The following is a 19,704-nucleotide window of genomic DNA, read 5'->3' on the forward strand; positions in this document are numbered from 1 at the left end:
TTTAATCCGGTTGGGAATTGTCCGGCACCGGGACTCGAACCACGGACCTCTTGCATGCGAAGCTGATGCTCTACCACTACGCCATCGCTGCATCTTTTTTTTTTCTTTTTTTTTTACGCCATCGCTGCATCTTTTTTTAACAGTGAGACGGAAAGGAACAGTGAGACGGAAAGAAAGATATAAAGAATGAGAAAGAAAAAATCCTTGCCGAAAGAAATACTTCATGAGGCGGAATTCGAACCCGCGATATGAAGGCGGGCGTCCTAACCATTCGGCTATCCAGGCACGCTAGCAGAACATAGCATAGCCTTTTATAGTGTACTGTAAGGTGCAAGGTGGCGAGAAAGGGTAGTGAGCGTGAGGAGGAGAGATGTGATGGTGGGGAGAAGGAAATCCCACTACTCACCAGTGAAGGAAATAAGTGTTAATTTTAAGGGCTCGTTTTTCTTTGTTATACACACTATTATTGAGCACTAACAGTGCTCGCTACTCACCAATGGCACATTAGGAGAGAGAGAAAGATGCAGAAAGGAGGAGAGAAAGAAAAATAGAGAGAAATAACGGGAAGAAAGCCATGAAAAGATAGAGTTGGCAAGACTAGTGCGTTGCTACCATACTAAGGAACGGGAAAGACAGTGACGGCTGCGAGAAGAACCCGAAGCGACGGAAGCTTTACGCGAACGACGACGTGCCCGGAGATCGATGAAATTTGCGAACGCTCGGTTCTGGATTTTGGGCATCAGTGTAGGGACTAACCCAGCTGAAGCCTAGCAACAACCTAGAAGCAATTAGCTTATACTCCAGAATCGTACAGTTTCGCTGTTTCAAGCCTTGCGCGACTTGGTGCAAGCTTCGCCAATCTTTTTTTTTTTTCGCGATGACATCGCTATACTGACACCTTGATAGATATGCATGTGTGTCGGTGAAGATATGTTATCAGCACCACATGTCGCCTCAGTAGTGCCAGCGTCGCCTTTTATGGTACTAAAATACTACAGTTTTCGGGGTATTACGTGCCAAAACCACTAAATAATTATGCAGTACGGTGTAACCAGACTCCCGCTTTTTCAGCTCAAACTTATTTACCTGAGTTTTTTCATGTTGGTCTTCCTCACTGATCCGGTAGTTATCTAATCAACTGCTCCTTATGTAACACTGATTGTAGGCGGGCCAGTTGGTACATACTGAGCGTGATAACAGCGCGTCAAGACGGGACAACGAAAATTTATATCTGCTTCTTTTTGGTTGTCCCGTCTTGGCAAGCTGTTTTCATGCTCTTTACGTGTTGGCTGTTGCCGCGGACGGCTCATCTGTATCGAAGTAGGCGTCAGTGAATGTAGTTGTGTGTGACTGTTAAAAAAATTAAAGCTTGTAATGCGTACACCTTTTATTTGCTCCTTAAGTGTTCTTAGCAACGAAACGTGCAGTACGGAGTACATGTCAAGTTCACGTCATACCCGCCCTCAGCATCGTGGGCGGCCGCACTTTCCTTTGCCAAATTGTCCGCCTTGTTTTGAAGGTTAATCGCCTACTTGCCCACGTCACTTCTTGTATTTCCAAGAGAAATAATAAAAAGTTCAAACAGTGTCTTTAGAGAGACAACCACGCCATGCAAGAAGTACCCATGTACGCTAGTGCAAAGAGAACGGCTTTCCACTTCCCCAATCTTTCTGTCGAGCTGGGACATTTGGAGGCGGGCTCGCTAGGGAACTCCACTGTATACATAGTCCCTATACAACAAGCCATGTGAAGCAGCGTCTAAAACCCACGGGACACGCCCGCTTTGTCGACAGTATATAATGCTGCTTTAGTAATACCGGAAGAAACGAGTAAGTCTTGTGTCTGAGTTGGAACTTTAGAGTTGTTCGTGTAATTTGTCGTCAGCATGGCCTTGTACTTGCGAGTTAGCGGCTTTCTTGTGCCGAAAACACACAGGTATCTCGCAGATGATATGTTCGCGCTATTTACCGCATGATTTCTAACGGAAACACAGTTCAGTTTGTGTAGGACGCGGCAAACCGCAGCATGACCTTTTGCAGGCACTCCACGTGCTATACCGTGATTTAGTCATCTTCGTGTCGCCGCTAATTGGAACGGTTTTTAGACATATGAGTTGGCCCGAGAGCCCTGGCAAATGCTTAGAGCGCTTGAGCTCTGCACGCTAACGCGGTTTTCTTAAACACGAACACACAGCCCGTGAACTGAAGTCTCATCCCTTGAGACTTGAGACGCGGTTCTAATCTGTATAGTTTCTCGTACTAATGCCATTGGCCCTGTTCTGCGCGTAACGAGACGACCTTAAGCGCTCGGATTTGTCGTTCCAAACTGAGTCTGACGTATATAGCGGGCGAGCGATTCCCGCAGCATTCGCATCTTTCCCCGAGAGACCCCTCCCGAGCGCAACACTAAACAGCGTACCCGTCGCTTCGCGCTGAAACATTACGAGACGGAACGACACAAAGAGAATGAAATCCGTACACGTGTTTGAAAACTACCGCTAGTAGCTTTACGGTTTTATCTGAGGACCAAATTGCACACAAGTTCAGATGCTAGGGCTGCGCCAAAAAAAAAATAATAAAGAAAGAAAGAAAACCTGCGTATATATTGGTGTTAGGGTGAATTCCAGATTTGAACACGCGAAACTGCGCGTTTCCGCGCGACGTTACCGCGCTGAGATCCCGGCAGGAAGGACTATGGACGGGTTGGAACAGAATTTCTCTTCTTGAAGAGCGCGCTGTCTAGCTATGTGTATCCGCTACTGGGAAAGACTACACCACCACCTACGCCACGCGTTCCTTTGTCTTTACAGTAGCTGTAGGCTACAGGATACCGTGTTGTTCCCCATGGAGAGTATAGGAAGGCTCCTTCCTTTAAGTGCCCGCGCACTTTATCACGCAGAGACAGGTCTATTCTGTCGCGAAGCGGTCACGTAAGCCCCGTTGAGCGCGTGTATAGAACGCACGCTCCCACGCGTTGTCCAATCTCGGCGGCAGAACTTTCCGCCCTCTGGTGGCCAACTGCCGAGAGTAAACTTATGGGTGTAGTAGTTTCCGCGTCGCGCTACACCGAGACATTTTCGCAATGACGCATCCGTCATGCGCCATATAATAAATATGTCTATCTTTAGAAATGAGATGCGATGCATCAACGCCTACTGTTACGAAAAAGTGTGAGGCGAATGGAGATTTTATTCTGACGGAACTGACTTCTGTGAGCGTAAGATACTTCCTGGCTTCTCTCTCCTTTTTATTCTTCCGCTCAACCCACTCGCTTCGCGCGTGTTTGTGTTAAAAAGTACCTTTTGTTCAGTATACCACGCTTGCAATAGAAGCGCGGAAACTTGTTCGAGAATTTCGTACGTTCTTCCGTGCGCCTAACCCGCGTATGGATTCAAACGAGCGGCTGGTATGAAAGTGCGTAAGGAAGTTTTCTGGAAAATTAAGTCTGGTGATACATGCCAGGCGAGTAAAGATTTATGATCGAAAAACGTCGTCTATTTCATAGCCGCTGCAAGCTGCAAGAGAAGCTCATGCAGGGCTGTCAGAAATAATTCATGGCTTAAGAAATATTATTCCTAGTCCTTGAAATAAAACAGCCACTATCGTCTCTTCTGGCGACAAACTTATCGCGCTCTCGCTGAAAGAAAGAATTTAGTTAAAATAATGATTGATCAGTGCGAGAGATGGTTGTGAAACGCCGGAGAAGTAGTACTTATCTGGCGGACAGCCTGCCATGTATTGCCCGTTTTTTTTGTTTTTTTTAATGGAAATGATACACAGTGATAAAGCATCATGCATCCTCTCCCAGACATTTCATTAACTTCAGCAAGGCATTTTTTGGTTTTTGAAAAGTGGGTATTGCGGGAAATTTAGCTGCGTGCTATGTGAAGCGCACCTGTTGATTTGCTCGAGATGAGAGTGCACCGCAGGTTCAAGTCAGAGTTGTGTGGTGCTAATGGAGCGCAGCCTTCGAAGATTGTATGCATGGTGAGTAACAATTGCAACCACATGGTAGAAGCTGCAATCATTTATAAACTTTAACACTGAGGCATTGAGAAGATTTTTAAAAAAATCACCGCCATATCCACGAAGGGAATCACGTTAGAGGAGCTTGCTTGGAGATGATCGGGTAACCCCTGAATCCTCCCTACGCATTCCTCTACCATCATATATAGACGTTACAACGTTATATATATATAAGCCCTCTTCACTTCGGCCTCCCGGGCTCTCACCTCAGGGTCTTGGCGGCGAGCCCGAGCTGCTGCTGCGTAGCGAGCCCGCCGCTCCGCAGCATGAACACCCCGCATTGGCTGGGGTGTTCATGCTGCGGAGCAGTCACCAAGAGTGTTCACGGAGTGAGCTTCCGGAGAAGAGAAAGGAAGCGCGCCAAACGCGAACGCAAAACGAGAGGCGCGGCTCTCTAGTGGTCACCTATCTAACTAGCGCATGCGCCGAGCGTAGTGTGTGCCGCCTTGAGCGGCGGCGCGCCATCTAGTGAGCATTCTTGAAATCACCGGAGAGTGTACACGCCGCCGACAACGGAGAAGGCGCGAGCATAAGGAGCAAGCTCCTAAAAAAGATCGGCAGATCCCACGCATTGCGGGAATCGGTTTCATGCGAAGCAGTCAGCGAGCAGCTGTCTACACTACATTTTTTGTTAAAGTGCGGAGCACTTTAGAGGCCCGGCCTGTCGTATGCTGCCATCGTATGCTGTCGTTGTTTGGCGGAACGGAGGCAAAGCCGAGAATAGCATAGACATCGGTAGCATATTGAGCGCGCGCTTGAGACAGGGAAAATTCTTCTTCCTCCTGTTCTTCGACCGCCTTGATGATGAAAAGTGCGAAGCACTTTAGGGGCCCAGGATCTAGTATGTTATCGTATGCTGTTGTCGTTTGGCACAACGGAGGCAAAACCACGTATAAAAATAGAAAAAAAGGAGGAAGCAAGCGAGAAATAGAAAGAGAGAGAAAGAAAGGGAAAAAATAGGAAGAAAAATAGAAATAAATAGAAATAGAAATAAATAGATAAAGAAATGAATATAAATAAAGAGAGAAAACAAAAGACAGAACAAAATAACGGAAAAAGAGATAGGGAAAGAAAGGAGGAAAGAAAAAAGTCACAGTTTCGCCGCAACGGCGAAGCAATGATTGCGATAGCAAGAAATTGGAATTTAGCGCGAAGAACGGAAACTAGCTCGAAATTTTCAGCGCGTAGCTCAAGCGCAAAGCACGCACGAAAAGAACACACACAGGACGAGCGCAAACTATCATGCGTCACAGCTCGACACTTGAAGCGCACTGCTCGAACTTAAAGCAGAACGCACGAAACGAACGAACAGGTACACACAGGACGAGCGCGAAATAACTGTCACAGTTGTTGCTTATTTCTGTTTGAACAGCGCGCTCCTTTCGCAAATGTGGCCGCTGCAGCGAGCGAAGTGACCTTCGTACGCTCTGTGGCTTCACCGCGGACATCACGGGGAAAGCACAAGACAGGCAACCCCCCGCTCTACCCCCCCCCCCCCCTCGCCCGCCCTCTTCTTTCCTCGAGATAAGCGCACGATGCGACCACGCGATGTAGGGCGAAGAGCAACGGCGCTTGCAGGATCGAGGCGACGAACTTTAAAGCGCGCATTGCGCGCCATATCGCTGGTGAGTAAGAAAGCACGCTGATGTAAATGGTGTATATAAATACCGCGCGAGCAGACAGCGGAAGGGCAATGTTCTCCCTGCGCAAATATTAGAAGAAGCGAGCGAGCTGGCCGACGCCTTTAAGTGCGTCCGTTGCGCTCCTAGCGCCATCTTGCTGGTAATGAAGAAAGCTTATGAGCGCCTGCCGTCTCTGAGTACTGTGGTAAAAGGTGTGTATATAACGCTCGCCTTTAGCCACCTGAATGGTCTGTGCTTTGTGGCATTCCCCATGACACAAACATGCCCTTTTCCTCTAGCCAAGGTTTGACTGGAAGTGTACCTGAATGTAGTTAAAAGAAGAATGTTTTCATTCCTGCAGGTACCATTGGACAGATTTAGTTGAGCGTTCGCAACAACGTACGGACGCATCCTGCCATAGGAAATGGCTGACAGGCTGCGTCCGTACGTTGTTGCTGACGCCCAACTAAAAAGCAGGAAAGTCGAAACGATAGACCATATGTTCCTCGAATGCTGGGACGCCGTGTTTTTATGGGACGTACTGCAGCGTACCATCAAAAAAAAGAGAGAGAGAGAGGTTTATTTACAGAAAGGCAGAGAGGTCGGCCTGAGCGATAGTATGCTCTAGCCTGCTACTCTACACCGGGGGTGGGGAAAGGGGAGAAAAAAGATTTCCCCTTAGACCCCCCTGGAATTCGGTATCTCTCTGTCGAAAGTGATGACGGGACACCGTTTGATCTAATAATGTTGATTACACTCCACAGCATATGGAAGTGCAGGATGTCCATACGGCATGCTGACGTGGACGCCCGTCTGGCGCGTCAATACTTCAAAGAAAGTGTAACCCGTCTTGTTGAGGAACAAAAACTTCTTGAAGATGTCCCCGATTGGTTAGATCGTGTAGAGCTTCTTTTACAAATGAAGGAGGTTTAGAGTGTCCTCATTAGTCCCTGTATGGCCCTTCCCTTTTTTCCTGTAGATCCCTCTCCCATTATACGCAACCAGTGTTTGTATTGTAAATAGCGTTTCTCCTTGTATTTGTTTGTTACATGTCAAAAGCAGGCAATAGAGAAAAAAAGCGCTTTGTGGTATAGTGGATAGAGCCACGCGCTGGGGATCGAGAAGTCGCTGGTTCGATTCCGCGCTTCGGAAGCTTTTTAGGGGCGAAGCTCCTTAAGCCGTGGGTCTGTCCTTCCTCTGTGACCGGTTTGTAACCACTCGTCAACGTCATCTTCTACTGCATACCAGAACGCGCGCTTCTCACGAGCTAGTATGCAGTTCTGGTTCGCAGTAGCACAAGAAGACGACGTTGACGAGTGACTCTCGTGCGTGTTCGCCTGTGTGGTATTCTTTATTCTTTACTGCGCGCGTTCTGGTATGCAGTAGAAGAAGAAGACGACGTTGACGAGTGACACTCTTGTGCGTGTTCGCCTGTGTGGTGTTCTTTCTTCTTTACTACGTCGTGGGTCTGTCCTCCCTCTGTGACCGTTTCGTAACCACCTAGTTGTATGACTCACTCAGCAGGTGGCGCTAGTGTGAGTGACGTCATGATGACGTCACTCGCACGTGACTGACGCAATAAAAGGCAATCGCTCTTGACGCGCTTCCTCTTTCGCAGCGAGTCACCGGATGGAGCAGGTGGCTGTAGACAGTAGACGAACAAAATAAAAGTTGATTTGTATATACGCACACAGTCTCACGTCTTTCTTAATGATGTAATGGGCGAACTTTCACGGGAGGGTTACGGTTTTACCGATGATCTCCCCCTTTCGAGCTTCGCCCACTTATCAACATTCATTCCGTGGATATGGCGTGATTTTTTTTTCGGAGTTAATTTTCGTTGGGATTTTTATATATATATACATACTTATACATATACGCAACATGGCGACGGCGACGGCAAAAACCAGCAGAGACTGTCCATATAATTGCTATCGCAATAAAAGAGAAAACCGAAGAGAAAGAAAGAAGGCTGCCCAGATCAGCACTTCCTTCACGCTTGGCAATAGTGCGACGCTGTCTTAATTATTGGCTTTGAGTCAATAATTACGACGTATATCGACGCGATCTAAGAAATGGAGTAGGTGTGTGCGCATCGTAGTCTTACCAGGCACGTCGACTACACTGCGTTTAAAGGGTAACTTATGGTCTACCGTATCGTCAGCAGTCACGTTACAGCACAGACGTCAGTTTTATCGATTTGAAGTGCACGCTACGGTGCGATGATGTGAATATCATACGTAGCCTTCATTAGCGTATTTCTCCGGGGTCGAGCAACGCTTAATTATGGTAGAAGAATGGAAGGCTGGGCAGTTGGTGACAGTTCTTGGACATATTGAAGCACAGCGGTATCACCACGTGGACCAAGAGGAGAGAGGGACAGAACAGAGCGCTGTGGTTTGTCGCCTTTTCTCTGTCATATATACCATGACTACACACTAAAGTTCGTCATACCCTCGTGCCCTCCTATGCGGTTTTGGTGTACACAAAGTTGAGGAGGCAACCACGAGAGCACCCAGACGTAGATAGATAGATAGATAGATAGATAGATAGATAGATAGATAGATAGATAGATAGATAGATAGATAGATAGATAGATAGATAGATAGATAGATAGATAGATAGATAGATAGATAGATAGATAGATAGATAGATAGATAGATAGATAGATAGATAGATAGATAGATAGATAGATAGATAGATAGATAGATAGATAGAAAAAAAACTCAAACTTCCTTTGGTTGAAATGCTTCGCATTCAATAACTGAAGTTTGCAGCATTGGACGTTGCAACGGTCTGAGTCTGAGCCTAATGTGGCGAATGCATGCGTCATCGTTGATACCCAGGCTTCTTCCTCCTTCTTCAGGTCTCTTAGCATCTTGAAATCGCAAGGTGAATAAAATTTTTACAGGCACATGTGCACGGAATTCTGCGACTGCAGGCTTCGGAGTCCCAGCGCCTGCCTTCGAAAATAGCACTTCCATTTCGGGTTACTCGAAAGAGCGCAGCAGCGTGATCGACATGAGCATTTGATTTCATTCCCCAGTGTTCAGGCAACCATTGCAATGCAATTCTTTGTTGTGACTCGACGTCTTCAATCGCACAGGGGTCTTGTGGCGTTGCCGTTGCGCTCGTTGTGACTTCAACTGGAGGACCACTTGTAGGTCGCTCAAGATGAAGCATGGTTCAACTATTTGGCGCATACAATGAAGAAATACATTGAAGAAAAAAAAAACTTTCTGTTAACGTCTGCTTTTCCTGTTTTCTCTTTCCACATATCTCCATATTGGAAAGGAAAAAAATACTGGCATTAGAGCAATCAATCGCATTTGCAAGATTGCTTGCAGTCGCTAGCTGAATGCCGTTGGCTAAGTGCTACAGAATTAGTGGCTGAGGGTGACAGAAGCCCAGAAACATCGAGACATCGCTGGATAAACGATAATGAGTACCACACGGCTAAGGAGCACGATCGAGGCCAAAACATGAGTTGCTATAAGGGCATTTCGCTTGAATACAGGCACCCCTGATTTGACGACCTGCACAAGCTCAACTGTTTTCCAGTGGGTTCCACCAACCCAGAAGTTTTGTGGGGAAAAGTTACGTTTTCCAGGAGCTAAGCTTGTGGCTTGTGGTGACGTGGCGGTATGACGATGAAATATACATGGCCGGCTTGTAGCGACTACCGCAGTAGTAGCACTAGAAGTAGAAACCGAAAGGCTTCTGCTTTCTCAGAGCATTCCAACGCAGTCGATGTGCTTTCTGACAACCGTGGGCACACGTTCGGTTCCTGCGTTTCTTTAGCGAAAATGGCGCAACATTAGACAAAACGTAGAAGTAAAAAGGAAGTCAGGCACAGCTTGCCTTCTACTTCCACGCGTTGTCTTGTACAGGTTAACTTATGCTAAGATTAACCGATTATCCGAACTAGGCGCACAATGACCGACTTCTCAGTGTTGTTGCTTGCGTCATGCTGCTCAATTTTTACAGAACAACTGTTATGCTAGAGGTTTGCCGTGTGTCGTATAGATAGAAAATTATGGTCAACATGAACCGACACGTGCTCTGTTCGTGCTCTTCTTCATCTTCTGCCTCGCTCACAGAACACGCGCGCCGATTTGTCCGGCGTTGGATGCAATATCTCTGATGGACGAGAGAACGAGTACAGAGAGAGGGGAAGAAATAGTAAGAGACATAGAGAAAGAGAGAAATTCGTCGCGAAAAAAAAATTCCTCGGCGAGGCAAGATTCGAACCCGCATCCCCAAAATCCCAAGGCGAGCGTCGCAACTACTCGGTTATCCAGGCACGCTAGCAGAGCATAGCGTATCCTTGTATACAGTATTCTATAGCAAGGGGGTGGGAAACAGAAGTGATGGTGAGGAGGACAGATGTGAGGTTGAGGAGAACGGGAGAACGAGTACAAAGAAAGAGAAAGAGAGGAAGAAAGGGAAGAAAGAGAGCAAAAGATAGAAGGCGAGAGAACGACTCTAGAGAGAGAGAGAGAGAAATAAAATAGAGAAAGAAAGGGGAGAATAAGAGAGAAAGATAGATAGACAGAGAAAGAAATGGACATAGAGAGAAAGAGATATATAAAGGCGCAGACACAAAAAGGATAGTAAAAAGGAGAGCAAGCATAGCCGTGTATAGTATGTTATAGCGTAGCCGTCATGAGTATAGTATAGCAAGAGGTGGGAAAGAGAGACGTGGCAGGGTAAAAGCCTAGCCAAGCCAGGACCAGCTAGGTGCCTACTCGCTCTGCAGTGACCCATCCTTGTGCGACTTTGTGCAAGCTGCGCTAATATTTTTTTTTTACTCTTGGATAATTTCTGCTATATACAGGAAGGCTCTAATACAGAACATATTCCCATAGTGCTGTACGAAGTTGTAACTGGAACAGTGGGCGGGCGCTGCTTTCTGTGCAAAAGTTGCGTGATTCAGTGTCGGAAGCCGACAAAAACAGAATGGCTCTCAAAGCTGCACGATCGCGATTTTCTTGTTGGTATTGGTCTGATAACTTAGTGAACATTTTTATTATTTTTAGTGTTCATGTTCATAAAAGCTCCGTGGCGTAGCTTCATTTCAAATCTTTTCAAAATGAATTTTAAAGCCCTGAAAAATTGAAATCATAGCAGCTATACTTACGGGAAGAAATTATGTATATATTTTTCAATGCCGCCCTATACCGCTATTTGAAGTTTGAAGTTTATTGTATTTCCTTCTTATACGGAAAGAAGAGTAGGAGCTAAAGGCATATTGCCTGACAGAAGCTCTTACTCCTTTGCGAATTCGGCATGCACGTAGATAGTAGCGATACAAGTACAACAATAGAGCAACCAAACAATTCAATTAAACGTGCATGTACATAATTTTCACTGCAAATAAAGCAATACAAGTAGACATCGTACAAACACTTCATGAATGTACTATACTTATATGCATTAAATTACGAACTTTTAAATTGCAGCACAACCTAGATAAAAAAAACAACAAATCATGCATGCAGATGTGGTGTACATAAGAAGTTAGATGTATTAAATGCTTAGCATTTCTTAGCGAACCCCAGGCACTTTGGGCGTTTGTATCTACGTATCTATCTATCTATCTATCTTGCCGCCTACGTCTGCACGCTCTCCTAGTCGTCTCCATAACTTGTAATATACCAAAATTGGCACAGCAGGGGATCAGTGTATGACAAACACGATTCACTGGTCATGACATGAATAATGCAAAATACCTGTCGCGTACGTCATGAAAACCTTTCTTTCAGTCGCGTGTGTCACATACCCGCATACCAGAGTTCATGCTATGCGGGTATGTGCTCAACCAACACAGCAACACAGTAAAGTCTCAACCAACACAGTAACGGCGAACACAGACATTGACACGCAAGGAAAGTGATAATATTGATATTTGACAGGGGTTTTATGTAACAAAACCGCGATATGATTATGAGAGACTCCGTAGCGAAGGGCGCCGTAAATTTTGACCGTCTGGTATTCCTTACGTGCACCGAGATCGCACAGTACAGGCGCATCTAGCATTTTGCCTCAATCGAAATGTGACCACCGCGGCCGGGATCGAACCCACAACCTTCGGCTCAGCAGCCGAGCACGGGAACCGCTACACTGCCCTGGCGGACGCAAGAAAAGCGAGGAAGCTGAAGACAACGCCTCTGGAAGACGCTCAACTACCATGCACTCGTTGACGTGGTCCGCAATGTGAACCACGTTGATTACGCAAAAACCGGGGTCAATGTTTTCTACAATACATCTGCCGAGAAAACCAGGCCTCTCATCATTACTGGTGACTTCAACATTGATTTATCAAGACCCAATGTCGCCTAGTCTTTATACTGCGTGAAAGACGGCTTGAATGTGTACAGGGCATCAAGAAACCTCACTGCCACGTCCAGGACCGGAGGCATCATATACCGTTTCATCGTAAGAGGCATCCAGGATTTTCACCAGCTGTGCTATACTTCGCACTTCACTACACTTAGACCCCTCGTAGCCGCGACCACGAACGGATCTGATTAACAAGTCCGGTCCAGCTGCTGGTGCTCACTGATCACCTGATGATGAGCTTGTTCAAGAACTGTCAAGAACCTCTTCTACACATACACACGGGTTCGTGAAGAGTGCGTGCGTTCTCCGTCAAAACGGACAAGTGTAACAACTGTAACGCAACTGTAACAACTGCAACTGTGACTGTAACGTACGTGCAGTGCGCCTGCGCGTGCCACTCGGCTTTGTATATATCCAGGGAAACTTTCCTGAATGAAGCTTCGTTGCGAGTAACGCCTGTCCTGTTCATATGTGTTTCTTCTTTGTGCTGTTCGGATTCGCGCAATCCAGTATTGAAGAATGTAAGCACTACATAGCAACTTACCGAGTCCGGTGTTGGTAACACCGATGTTGCTGTTGGCATCGTTTCGCAACTTTAAACAACTGGTTATATAATTAATATGCGACTCTTCAACGTATGAGCGTGTGTATACCACTTCCTTATTTCTCTAGCGTCATTCCGTAAAGTTTCGCTCATGTGAAAAATTACGCCACGGTCACCATTCCGCGCATGCTTCGAATAACACTGTTTCCCACAGTACGTGGGACCTGTCGAATTTTTTTATTGATAAGTTATCCTAGAATTTAACAGAAAGTTTTTTTACGAATTGTTTAAAGCGGGGTGCATAAAAAGCTATGTTATGCGCAACAATGTTTAGCAGCCTGCGCACTTGACATCGGTTCCGAGTCCTTTGCGTAACAACAATGGGAATGAGGGCAGTCAACGTTGCTTGCCGTCGTCCTGACATTTATTTGAGACTATCGAAGGTGACGAAACGGGCGAAGTGGCTGCGGCGAATAGCCTGGGTGAGAAGAAAAAGATCGCGTTTCTTTTGTTTATAGATCTTACCATTCGGGTTACGCCACATGCGTGGCACATACTGTAATGAACCGTGACGGTAAAACCGTTGCTGTTACAATAACGCTACTGATGGCACCGACCCGCGTCCCCCTTCCCCGTCCATCCTCACGCGGAGGCAGTGTCGAAATGAGGATGACTGCGCGTTAACGAAAGATGTGTGGTGCAAACTGAGGATCTTGGTAACTGAATTTGGTTATGCTATTCACCAACTCGCCCAACGTATTACTCTGCTAAAGCATGTTTTTTTTTTCTACACTGGGTAATTTTCTATTCTTCCTTTCTTTCTTCCGAGAACCACCCTTTGTTAGCCTCATCGCTTCTTCGGTATACCCTGCAAGTTTCATCGGATATTGTTTGAAGAAAGGTCTGCCGTCCTATCATGTCTTCTTGTGTTTTCCTTGATCGTCAGTTTGCGTCACAGATCTTGCAGCAACTCACTCAACGTAGTACTGCGATGAGTGTGGGGTTTATTCGCAGGGCCGAAGTCGTAATCAGCAAGAGGTGCGTCATGTTGGCTGACTTTGACGTTATCCCTGTAAGTAATGACGCTTCACCGATAAGCCCGCCTTCGCCGTACTAAAACGATATTCACTGATAATCAAGGTATCCTGCCATTTGCATGAAATTCTTTACAAAAAAACGCCAGGCCTGCGCTGAAACCGCAGCACAGCCACAGCGAAAGCTGGAAGAGCAGCGTTTCTAGAGCCCGTTAAGCTCTCTTGGGGCTACAAAACAAGTACACTAGAAAGGTACCCACTACGCCATAAATCACAATTTTTGTGAAGTTGGGAAGCACCTACTAAGCCATTATTCGTCATTCTGCGGAGAAGCGAGGCACCAGCTACACGTCAGTAAGGCATCATGTGCACTTTGTTGACGCGACGACTGATGACGATGAAGAATTATGGCTCAGCCCTTTGTAATGGGTTGGAATCTTTAAACGGCCCACCAGTTATGTAATTTGCATTGGGTGACGCCCGGTCACTATTTCCCTCTCCCGTCATGCTGTATAACATACGTTGACGTGGGAGAGAGACGGGGGGGGGGGGGGGGCGAAGAACTTTACTGAGACCCCGAGGAAATGGATCATGCGCTTATGGGCTTCCTTGGCAACCAATACAAGTGCACTTGCGAGGATCCCACTACGCTATAAATCAGTGTAATTTTACTGAGATCCCGAGGAAGTGGATCATGCGCTTATGGGCTTCCTTGGCAACCAATACAAATGCACTTGTGAGGAACCCACTACGCTATAAATCATTGTAATATTTGAGAAGTAGGGCAGCAGGCATTGTGCCATTTTTCGTCATTCTATGGAGAGCGTTGGTACCTGCTAAACGCATGTAAGGCATTATGCGCACTTTGTTGATGCTGTGCCTGATGGCGATGAAGAATTATGGCAGAGTCCTTTGTAATGGGTTGGAAGCATTCAACAACCTACTCGTTGCGCAATTCGCATTGTGTAACGCCTGGTTACAGAATTCACGTTGTGCGACGCTTGGTGCTTATTTTACTCTTCTACCACGCTATATTGCATATTCTAATGTGGTTCCTTTCCGACATGAAGCCTGTATAGGACCTTTTTGCAAAGCAGTTCCAAGCAGCGGCATGGCTCAGAGGTTGAATACTGGGCTCCCACGCAGAGGGCCCAGGTTCGAACCTCGTTTCATCCTGGAGTTTTTTTCTTATTTCGTTTTTTTTCTTATTTCGAGCGATACTGGTTACGGACACCGGCGGCGGCGGCGGCGGCGGACAACTACGGCGCCAAAAACGGCCGGTGAAATGATCTCATAACAAACAGCTTTCGCTGTAAAAGCGAGTTACAGGCGAGTTTCTTGAGCTACGCGTATGCTAACTTACTAATCACATACTACCCCGTCGGTATTGCATATACATTTTTTTCTCGTTTTTGATAAAACCACAGGTGCACTGTACGGTTACTCGCGCTGTCATCCATACCGAAGCTACTCCTATTTCTGCATCCCTCATTTTCAGCTAGAATTTTATTGCGCCACATTCCTTGTCGAATTGTATACTCGCAAGACACCTGTGCAAACAGACACCTCCATGCAGCTGTTTTATATTACTGCTTTTCTAACCAGCCTCTCGCGATTCTCCGCATCTGAACGCACATCTATATGCGTCTCGCGTAGACTACGACGTGAGCGCCAGCTGCCGCTTCCTCAAACTTGCACCCGCTACAGGAAGATGTAGCGATGCTATTTGAATTTCAGACGGCGTGGGGACTTGGATTTCAACGCACTAGCTGCAGGATTCCAGATGAACTGCGAGAATAGTGCGGGGTACACACACTTATACGCCTTTCCTTAGACACACTTCTCGCAGCAGATATTGAAATTGTCAAGGGCCATCTGTCGACGCTCGAGAAGAAAAGCCCACCAGCCATAGCACTGCCGAACGAAAACTGCTCTTTCAACAGTATCGCAACCACGCATCGCTGCTGCTTCCACACATTTAGATGCGAAGCATCTTATGGCGGAGTTCAAACCGGAGGTGGTGGTGCTGTGCGGCGTGACCACCCTTACTGCGCATGCGCAAACCCTCTCCCCACACCTCCTCTCCACTCCACCTCTCCCACCCCCTTCTCCACTTCCCCTCTCCCTCTTTCCTCCTCTCCACATCCCCTATCCACTCCCACTCCCCCTCTCCACTCCCCCTTTGAAACACCGGGTCGACATGCCGAAACGCTGCTTCGCATCGCCTCATGGTCCCCTTTAGCGGGAGATGGTGTGATTTTTTCTTGAGAGTGTTTAACGAATGGTTTAACCAGCTCAATGTGTTTTTAGAAAAGGCGCAGACAAACTAGACGTGCTTGCTGACAACTACAGAGAGCTGAGTTAGTTGGTAAGTATTCATTCTAAAAGACAGGGTGTGCAAACACGGCCACAAGAGAGAAGTTAAGACACCAAAAACGCCGACTAACAACTGCAAAGGCGCACAACGACGGAAAAGAAAGAGGGCACGAAAGCTTTTGTGCGCCTTCCCATGCAACAGGCGAACCTATCAATCCGGCACGCGTGCTGGTCTAGTTTAAAGATAAATGTTAAGGCCTTAACATTGCACTACACAATTAGTATTTGTACAGTATATTTTACCAACTATCAGCACCCTGAAGTGGCGGTGCTGCTCGTTGGCAAAATGAAACTGATAAAGAAAGTACTTTTTTTATGAAACCGTGCCTTCGCTTGACGCAGTTTAAACGTAAGTGCTGCAGTGCAAGAACACATTTCTAATTTTTTTTGGTTTTTGTTTCTTTCTTGTCACTAGGAGGCTGACCTGGCTATCGGTGACATCACCATAACTCGAGAACGCCTGGAGTACGTCGATTTCACCACACCCTTTCTGCAGGTTAGTGTTATACTCGCGTGTGGCACGTCGTATTCCCTCCCATTAACGGTTTCCCTGCTTCATTCGTAACAGTAAAAAAAAAAAAGTATAAACAACATTGCGGAAGCTTTGCTGACGTGAAATGCAGTACGCCTCAAGTGACCGTCAGCGTCCATGTAGGCGCTGCAGGGTTTGATCAAAAGTTATTGTTCACCTGTATTTCAGAGGTTTCACAATATAGCGGCAGCAAATTTAAATCGGAAGGACAGCCCTTCCCCAGGCTTGCGGTATGAAGGGAATTCGTGAAAACTGACCGTCAAGACAGTCACAATATTTTCTTTGCTACACTAAACAGGCGCAGGCAGAACCGCTCTTTACTTCTGTCGCCTCTTTCCTTCCTAACCGTTCTATGCGCTGTTAACATTTTGAAATGAATCCACACCAACTTGCCCAAGCGTCAACCCTTGCTGAAATTTCTTTCGGTGGGGGCACGTCCTTCACTCTAAAGAAAAAAAAAGAGTATGTGTGACTCCTTTCGGAGAGTCCTGACTTGCCGCGTATATGACTCTCTTTAAGGAGACACGTTAACTCCCTTGCGGGTCACGCGACTTTCCGAAGAGAGTATAATGACCAACAAAGGGAGTTGACGTGTTTCTTTAAAGAGAGTCATACACGTGGCAAGCCAGAACACTCTGATGGGAGTCAGAGGACTCTTTTTTTTTCTTAGACTGTTGATCTGAGGTGGGGGCCAGGCAGGCAAGTGTGGTCGAGTGTCATTTTGTAGCAGAAAAAAATTTCGGGAGGGGCACGTGCTCTGTGTGCTAAGTAGAAATCTTTTTGCAAATACTTCTTTCTCCCTCTCTCCTAGCCAATATTCATGATCATTTACATTTTTGCTCGGGCCATTCGGTACAGGCAGAAAACTCTGGCGAGTGACAAAGTCACTCTTTGAACAAGGAAGGTGGCTGGTGTTGGCATTTACACAAGATAACTCGTATTCCTCGTTGTGTGTGCTTTGTGTACCTCAAGCGATGAAAAATCCTTGGAAACCGGAGTGTCGCTGTAGCCAACGATTGTACAAACGATCCTGTCTTCTTCAAGGCAGAAACAGTTGCTGTCTTCAAGAAGGCAAGATGGCTTGTCTAAACGTTAACTGCAGCCATTGCTCCAAGAATTGTTCATGGCTTCGAGCTCCCATCATCTCCTGTACTTCTGTATTACTGTGGTCGTACAGTGAATGCCGTTTTCCCGGTTATAAAGATTGTAGTATTACCTTGATCTCATTACCTTGTTCCGGTATTTCTCACAGAATGACCTCGGCGTTCTGTACCGCAACGTTGATCGTGACTTTCACGATCGCCTCGCATTCCTGCGGCCCTGGACGGGCGAGCTCTGGCTGTGCACGGCCACCGCCGCGCTGGCCTCGTCACTGGCCTTGGCGTTCGCTTCGAGGCTCAGCGCTGCCGAGTGGGTTCCCGCCAGTTCATCGCGATCGGCGGTCGCGGCGAGACGATCCGCTTCTTGCAGCGCTTACAGGAAGGCACCCCGACGTGTGCAGACGCTGCGAAATCGCTTCACGCTCGTCGACAGCCTCTGGTTCATTCTAGGTTCACTGCTACAGCAGGGCACCGAGGTCTTTCCCAGGCAAGTGGCAGCCTCAGCTTTGAACACGGTTGAGACGGCTTCAGACAGACGCTATAAAATATGTTCTGTAGTGAGTTTAACTGGAAAGGTGATTCTGCCTGCTAGTATATTCATGAAAAGTGGGAAGAGAAAATGAGATTATGAAAAAAAAAAATGCCGCGGGTGAACGTGGTTAAACCAAACTTTTTGAGCGACAGCAGCTACTACAGCGGAAAGCATGCCGCGGCGGTGTCACGCGCGCCCGCCGGCACACGGCTGTCGCTGACCGACGGGGAGGAGTTCGCGGGAGAGGAGAAAAAAAAACGACACTACAGGTGACCGTTGCTACGGCAACAAACGTGCGAGGAAAGTCAGCTTCAAGGTGAAACACATGCATAAGAAGGTTTTTTGGGTTTGTAGCGAAAATATAGTTCTCTAGCCCTGTCAGCGAGAATGATTGAAGGCAATCGCACAAGCTATTCGATTATTAAAAAAAAGTGAAGTCATCTTCAGAACCTTATGCATCAATAAGCATCGACTGATTTATTGATTTGCTCATTGTGAATAGCAAATACTGCCGTCACATATAGTACGTCGAGGTTGGCGTTTCGGGTTTGTTGTCTGTAAAGGCCGGGGGTCCTATCTATGAACAGTGATTGTGTCCATGTGTGAAATTCAGGACATTACACCAATTGAAAAATTATATTGCTGCAACTGGGGACAAGACACGCAGCATGAAATGCCGTTCTGATTAACGTGTACTTGGTGTTTCAGACGCATCTCCGACAGGAGCTTGGACTAGCAAACCGAAAACAATAATCTATAGGCAATGTGTTTTTGAGCGAGGAAGTACTGTGCCAGAGAAACAATTTTAATCCTAGGAAGAAAATGCTGTTCTGAAGATCACTGGGGCATTCGTAATAAGTGCACATCTGGACTACATAAGCCGCATTCGTTGTCAGTGAAAGAATGCCACCTGGTGTTTTGAGCCAGCATACCGTGGCCAGCCAAAAAGGTGAAGAAGACGAAGTCGAGGAGCGCTAGCCGTTGGACCGTGTCTATCATTCGCGTCTTGTCGTTCCGCTGTTCTTGTCCCTACAGAGCCTATAGCGCGTGACAAACTGGTGGTGGTGCGGGGTAATCTATGCACCGTACCCCTCCGAGTAGCAAGATCTCAAACATCGTGCCGGTGGTTACTCCTGTGCACCGCGCCAGCAGGAGGATTCGAGGACAAGCCCCCGAGTTTGGACTACTCCCAGACAACATGGCGGCTCCGACCATCCCAACCGACACCGACCCGACCGGTACGGAAGGTACAACGCCGCTTCACTGCACGTTGCTCAATCCTCGAACGCCAAATCCCTTTCACGGCGCTGCACATGAGGATGTGGAAGATTGGCTTGTTCACTACGACTTTGTTGCCGTGCACAACAAGTGGGACAACTCAGACAAGCTGCGGCACGTCTATTTCAGCCTCCTGGATGGCGCGCGTGTTTGGTACGAGAACCGTGCAGGCATCTTAACATCATGGGAAGACTTCAAACGCCGTCTTCTTGAGACTTATGCCAGCCCTGATCGTCGGGAGCGAGCTGAGCGTGACCTCCAGTCTCGCATACAAATGCCAAACGAAGGCGTTGCAATGTATGTCGAGGACATGACGCGT

The sequence above is a fragment of the Rhipicephalus sanguineus genome, chromosome 6 (assembly GCF_013339695.2).
Source record: "Rhipicephalus sanguineus isolate Rsan-2018 chromosome 6, BIME_Rsan_1.4, whole genome shotgun sequence".
NCBI lineage: Eukaryota > Metazoa > Arthropoda > Arachnida > Ixodida > Ixodidae > Rhipicephalus > Rhipicephalus sanguineus.